This window comes from Hyla sarda, chromosome 5 (genome assembly GCF_029499605.1).
Source record: "Hyla sarda isolate aHylSar1 chromosome 5, aHylSar1.hap1, whole genome shotgun sequence".
Classification (NCBI taxonomy): domain Eukaryota; kingdom Metazoa; phylum Chordata; class Amphibia; order Anura; family Hylidae; genus Hyla; species Hyla sarda.
This window is the reverse complement of record NC_079193.1, coordinates 371,488,271-371,496,141: the sequence shown is the minus strand read 5'-3', so window position 1 is coordinate 371,496,141 and position 7,871 is coordinate 371,488,271.

Below are 7,871 nucleotides of genomic sequence, written 5' to 3'. Positions count from 1 at the left end.
AATAAAAAATACAGAATATAGTAGAATTAAAATGAAATAAATATGATGGGTAAGTAGCACCAAAGAAAATTCATTAATTAAATATCTGCTGCATATATCAAGAGAAAACGTTCTCAGTCCATGTAATTCATAGGGATATTTCAATGAAAAATCCACAAGAAATGTCCAGAATGAAAAGTCACAATTAGTTTGGGTGTGTCCGGAGTAATAGTATATATGGTAGTGAGTGTAGCCACAATAGCTACAATAGGAAATTCATGGACAGGTAATGCAGACAATGTGGCAAACACTGTCAGCGATGAAGATGTCGAGTCTCGGTGCACAGCACCACTCACCCTCCTTTGGAGTCCTCAGGTCCGGGCTGGCACGGCTGAGTCCGGCACTCTGGATATCAATGCCCGCCTGGGTGGTATGCTGGGTGAATGGCTGAATCTCCGGGGGTCCGAGTGTCCTGGGCTGGCACGGGAGGCGTCCGGCCTTGGGGAGGATGATGTCCAGGAGTAACTCTGCCGACCGGGGCTGTGAGAGGATGCAGGTAACAGGTGGTGCGGATTGCACGTATGAATAAGGTGCTAACAGCGCGTATGCAGCAGTGGTCCCGGAATCGCGGGCATCCAGCTGTTGCAATTGGAATATGGCAGATACAGTCTATTTGAAGTGATATACACTTATGGATAAGGTGCAGATATACTGAAGAAAACTGCTACTGAAGAAAAGGCCCGCGGCCTTGAAACGCGTCTAGCCCATTATCTGCACCTTATCCATAAGTGTATATCACTTCAAATAGACTGTATCTGCCATATTCCAATTGCAACAGCTGGATGCCCGCGATTCCGGGACCACTGCTGCATACGCGCTGTTAGCACCTTATTCATACGTGCAATCCGCACCACCTGTTACCTGCATCCTCTCACAGCCCCGGTCGGCAGAGTTACTCCTGAACATCATCCTCCCCAAGGCCGGACGCCTCCCGTGCCAGCCCAGGACACTCGGACCCCCGGAGATTCAGCCATTCACCCAGCATACCACCCAGGCGGGCATTGATATCCAGAGTGCCGGACTCAGCCGTGCCAGCCCGGACCTGAGGACTCCAAAGGAGGGTGAGTGGTGCTGTGCACCGAGACTCGACATCTTCATCGCTGACAGTGTTTGCCACATTGTCTGCATTACCTGTCCATGAATTTCCTATTGTAGCTATTGTCGCTACACTCACTACCATATACCGTTACTCCGGACACACCCAAACTAATTGTGACTTTTCATTCTGGACATTTCTTGTGGATTTTTCATTGAAATATCCCTATGAATTATATGGACTGAGAACGTTTTCTCCTGATATATGCAGCAGATATTTAATTAATGAATTTTCTTTGGTGCTACTTACCCATCATATTTATCTCATTTTAATCCTACTATATTCTGTATTTTTTATTATATCTATTTTTTACCCAGTATATTCCATTCGCCTTTAGCAAGGGCCCTGCTAGGCGATTGGTCATATATATCCTTTTTATATAATAAAGACCATTTCTTGGATCCCATCTCCACTAGTCTTTTCCTTTTTCTCTCCCCTGTGCTTTTGAGGACTGGTTCACATAAATATTTTTTATTTATAATTTCTACATAATTCCAGTAGCTGTGCGCCATTGTTAATAGCCGACATGCAGCGATCGCCATGGCTGGCTATTAACCCTTTAGATCACAGCTGTCAAAGTTGACAGCGGCGTCTTAAGGGACATTTTAACCATACTTGGTTGGCCAGTGGGGTGAATCTCCCCCCCCCCCCCCCACCTAAGCGCGATCGCTGAGGGGGGGGGGGGCGGACAATCCACTGCAGAGGTAGCCGGAGGGATTACCTCACGTCCTGTGGCTGCTGCGGCTCAGACAATGATAAAGCCTGGCAGGACCAGGCTTTATCAATCGAGCGCAGAGCACACAGATCAATGTGTTTTTCCGTTTTTCAATAAATTAGCAATGATTTGTAACATTCTGTGATCACGTTGTCATTATGGGGTATAGGGGGCAGAATGATGGGGGATAAACAAGGAGCAGCAGAACAAAATGTGGACAAAGTGAAAGGGTCTGAACCCTTTTTGAATGCACTGTCGCTATAACTGCATTCTAATGTTATCCACGGGATATAATAGGCTTAAGTTCTTGTAGCAGGAACCTTCTCCTTTGTGCACTTATATATTCCAGGCACAGAGCAGAACTAAATCAATGGTTAATATTCCGCCTGCCTTGCTCTTTTTCGTTGCCGCTTGTGGTTAGAGCAGCTGCAGTGAAGAGAGTTGATTCCTACGTGACCCGGGCGATCCGCGTATCTCCGTACTGTCTGATGTGGAGATTATTGCTGCAGTCACATCGGAAACATTCTGCTTCACCGAAGATACATCTTCTTAAAGTTATCATGTCCATCTTGTAGCTCTGCTCTAACCTACAGTTAAAGGGGTACTCTAAAGGGGAAAAAATGTTTTCAAATCAACTGGTTCCAGAAAGTTCTACAGATTTGTAAATTACTTCTATTTAAAAATATTAATCCTTCCAGTACTTATCAGCTGCTGTGGGATCCACAGGAAGTTGTGTAGTTCTTTCCAGTCTGACCACAGTGCTTTCTGCTGACACCTCTGTCCTTGTCAGGAAATGTCCAATGTAGGAGAAAAGTCCCATAGAAAACATCTCCTGCTCTGGACAGTTCCTGACATGGACAGAGGTGGCAGCAGAGAAACTGGAAAGAACTACACAACTTGCAGTGGAGCATACAGCAGCTAATAAGTACTGGAAGGGTTAAGATTTTTATATAGAAGTCATTTACAAACCTGTATAACCTTCTGGCACCAGTTGATCTGAAAAATGTTCACTTCTGGAGTACCCCTTTAAAACCTACACGATGTGGAGTATTCATGATTGCAGGGTCCCCCCAAAGACGACCCATGAAGAAAAGCTCATCACCCGGATATCCCACCAGGATGAGGAAAATTTTCCACGGACATACAGTGGGGCAAAAAAGTATTTAGTCAGCCACCAATTGTGTAAGTTCTCCCACTTATAAAGATGAGAGGCTGTAATTATCATCATAGGTTATAACCTCAACTATGAGACAGAATGAGAAAAAAATCTGATAATCCCTATTTTCCGGGTGATCGGGTCACCAGAGACCCGATCAGCCCGGAAAAGGAGAAAATCACATGTCTGAATTGATATGCGATTTTCTCCGATCACCGACATGGGGGGGGGGGGGGGATTTTAGGATTAGATTCTCAAACTGGGGGATGAGCTGGTTGTAATTGGTTTAGAAACATTGATAAACGCTGATCTACCAAATTCTTAGGATGCCTACAGTGAGTTTAGGTGGCGTCCACAACTGTCCCTGTTGTTAGAAAAAAACTTTCGACGTCACGAGTGTTCAGACACCTAAGGATTATTAGAACCCACCGCGAGAAATGCCCGCTTAGCGCCCTATTCCGTGACTCGCTGCTTTTATCATCTCACTGCATAAGCCGAGTTTCCTAGACTTTCAGGCACCGTGCACACAAGAGAATTTCCACTGGGAGAGAAATTCCAAGCTGAGATTCCGCATGCAACAGGCACAGGCAGAATCGGCGCTAATGTCTGTACAAACATTCACCTAAAAATCAAACACATTCATCCAAAATCCAGAATTTCTGCTGTAGAAATTCCACCACAGAAATTCTGCAGTGTGTACAGAGCAGCAGAAGAATCCAATTAAAAACAATGGGTGGCTGCTGCAAGTGGAATTCCGCTTGAAATATTTCCAAAAATTCAGTACGGAAGGGGTACTGTTAGGAACTGAACTCATCTCCCATCCACAGCATAGGGGATAAGTGTCTGATCGTAGTGGGGGGAGGGTCCAGCCGATGGGAACCTCCCGAGATCTCTTGTACTTGGCCTGGCTACTTACCCTTCCTCGGCACGCTCCGGCCCCTACCCTCAGAAACCAGCGCAAGTGACAACCAGGACTGCTCAGCACTTGTTTATGATTAGTAGTGTTGGGTGCAAATATTCGCATTTCGAAATTTTATCACGAATATCGCATATTTGCGAATATTGCAAATATATTCGCTATATATTCGAAATTACGAATATTCACTTTTTTCCCTGCATATGCGCATATTCCTTCTTTTAAGTTGTGGGACAATTAGAATGATGCAAATACACTTGTCAGAGGTTATCAACAACATCCCTAGCAACCAATAGTAAAGTTGCCCACCCCCTCACTGTTTTCTTCCTCCAATACGCGAATATAACGAATACATAAAATCCGCGAATATAGGACGAATATTCATCTATATATTCGCGAAATATCGCAAATTTGAATATGGCCAATGCCGCTTATCACCAATGATATTGCTGGGTCCCATTTAAGAGATTGCAGCTGGTCCCAGCAGTTGGACCCCCATGATCAGACAATTATCCCCTATGCTGTGGACAGGGGATAAGTTCAGATCCTCAGAGTACCCCTTTAAATTAAAATATCTAATAGGGTCCATGTCAGGAACTGTCTGGTTTGCAATGGGGATTTTCTCCTGCTCTAGACAGTTCCTGACATGGACAGAGGTGTCAGCAGAGAGCACTGTGATCAGATAGGACAGAACTACACAACTTCCTCTGGAGCATATAGCAGCTGATAAGTACTGAAAGAATTAAGATTTTTAAATAGAAGTAGTTTACAAATCTGTTTAACTTTCTGGCGCCCAGTTGATCGGTAAACATTTGTTTCCCTCCAGAGTTCCCCTTTAAGAGAGCTGCTAAGGGACAATTCTAAAGAGCTGTTCTTATTACTTTTTCCAAAGACCAGCGAGAAAATTCTGTTTTTGTTCCCTCTGATAACTTTTTATGGGCAGCCATAGAGATAGGAGTAACCAAAATTCCCCAAAAACATCACGAAACACCCAGAGAACAGAACTTCTGTATAGACTGAACATATCTGTGTTCTCTTTATTGATGTGACCGGCAGAATCTGTTTTTCTGCTACACTGTGTTTTCCGGATCATGGACCATTAATGGGCGTAATGAGTGAATTTTAATAACGTTATACCCTATGTACACCCCATTTACTAATCCTCAGATTAAATCACCATTACTGGATATTACAATATAGATCACATTACATATGAGGCGGAGGTGACACCGGTGTTAATGAAGAAATGCGATAACTTCAACTTCATTAGATACATGTGCCGCCAAAAATATATGAAACCTTGGAATCAAATGTATCCAAAAACACTTACTTTGAAGGTATATATATATATATATATATATATATATATATATATATATATACATATTAGAACAGTTGTCTTCAAACTGTAAACCTCCAGCTGTTGCAAAACTACAATTGCTGGGAGTTGTAGTTTTGCAACATCTGCAAGATCTGGAGGTAGGAACATTTGCAACATCTGGAGGTAGTTTTGCAATATTTGCAGCATCTGGAGGTAGGATCATCTGCAACATCTGGAGGTAGTTTTGCAACATCTGCAACATCTGGAGATAGTTTTGTAATATTTGCAACATCTGGAGGTAGGAACATCTGCAACACTGGAGGTAGGAACATTTGCAACATCTGGAGGTAGTTTTACAACTTCTGCACCATCTGGAGGTAGTTTTGCAGCATGTGCAACATCTGGAGGTCCACAGTCCACATCACTGATCATGGCATAGGGTTAACAGCAGGAGGGGGCTCACCCTGTCCCCCATAAGTGACCCTGCAATGTGATTATTGGGCGCCATTGGTTGTCATGGCAGTAGGAGGCCAGCTGATGGCCTCCTATCTGCCAAGTATGGAAGCCTGTGAGGTCCAACCATGAGATGGATCTCACAGGCTGAGTGTCAATGTAATAGTGACATGTCTACTGCAGCATAGTAGAACAGGTAAAAATATGAAAAGAAAATGTTTCCAATAAAGTGTAAAAAATAAATAAATACATAAATAAATGCCGCTTTTGCAATAAGTGCAGGAAAAGGCTTCAGTATAGGGTGCAGGAGTACATCGGCGCTGAACGGACCCAGGACACAGCAGGTAAGAAGGTAAAATCCAATTTATTTGATGCAACTCGTTTCCCTGCACAAGTGCAGATTCCTCAGGCCTGATGCCTGATGAATCTGCACTTGTGCAGGGAAACGAGTTGCATCAAATAAATTGGATTTTACCTTCTTACCTGCTGTGTCCTGGGTCCGTTCAGCGCCGATGTACTCCTGCACCCTATACTGAAGCCTTTTCTTGTACCTATACGTTGTGGAATCCACACCAGGAGGGCTGCAGACGGACCATTGTATCCAAGCGATTTCCATTGTTGTGTATGAGGTTACACAACCACCCAGTGTGAGCAGTTTAAAATTAGCTTTTACTCTCCCCTCCCCCCAATCTCCGGTGGTATTACCCTATGGAGCGCCTTCTCTCCTGTTTTTAGAACCTTTTGCAATAAAGCCCTGTCTTATAAAAAAAAAGAAAATAAACAAATTTTGCAAATATAGCCCAGTTCATAAAGAGTTATTATACTAAGAGGTACTACTGTATATGATAATATTGATTATCCTGTTCAACTTTATCATGAATAAATATGATAAAAAGCAAACAATAGCATGTTTCTTAAATATGGTACCAATAAAAATTGCTGCGCCGATCCTCCGGATGGGTAAATTTGCTCTCTGCACTAGAGGAATGGGGTGGGGGAAGCAGGGTTCGGGGGAGCGCAACTGCTCAGCACTAGAGGCATGGTGGGGGGGGGGGAGCAGGGTTCGGGAGAGCGCCGCCGCTGCTCAGCACTAGAGTCTGGGGGGGGGAGCGGGAGCGGAGTAGCACTGCTGAGCTAACAAAGTTATTGTTTTCACGACAGGGTGCCTCCAGCTGTTTCACCACTACAACTCCCAGAATGCCCTGACAGCCGGTAGATGTCAGGGTAAGCTGGGAGTTGTAGTGGCGAAACAGCCTGAGGCACCCTGTATAGTGAACTAAGGGCGGAAGTGTCGGCCCCAGCAGGCATCAGTGATGTCACGCCTGCTGGGGAAGTCTGCCTGGTAGTGAGCACATTACCAGGCAGACAAAAAGCCATTTTAATATAGTAAAAAAAAAAAAGTAAAGGCAGGGAGGGGGTTAGGGATAGATGGGCAATAGGCAGGGACAGAAAGAAAAAAAATGGATGGTGGGAACTACCCTTTAAGGGATTTTTTCATTTTTGCATTTTCATTTTTTCCTCCTTACCTTCTAAAAATCATAATGCCTTCAATTTTACACCTAAAATTCCATATTATGGCTTATTTTTTTGCTCCACCAATTCTACTTTGCAGTGACGTCAGTCATTTTGCCAAAAAATCCACGGAGAAAGAGAAAAAAAAATTCATTGGGCAACAAAATTGAAGAAAAAAAAATGCCATTTTGTAACTTTTGGGGGCTTCCGTTTCTACGCAGTACACTTTTCGGTACAAATGACACCTTATCTTTATTCTGTAGGTCCATACGATTAAAATGATCCCCTACTTATATAGGTTTGATTTTGTCGCACTTCTGGAAAAAATCATAACTACATAGTTACATAGTTACATAGTTAGTACGGTCGAAAAAAGACATATGTCCATCAAGTTCAACCAGGGAATTAAGGGGTAGGGGTGTGGCGCGATGTTGGGGAAGGGATGGGATTTTATATTTCTTCATAAGCATTAATGTTATTTTGTTCCATGAATTTATCTAATCCTGTTTTAAAGCTGTTAATTGTTCCTGCAGGAACAATTACATGCAGGAAAATGTATACGTTTAAAATTGTCCTCTTCTGACCCCTTTAACTTTTTTATTTTTATGAGTCCGGGCCGGTACCATTATCAGTACCATTATTGTTTTGTTTTGACTTTTTGAT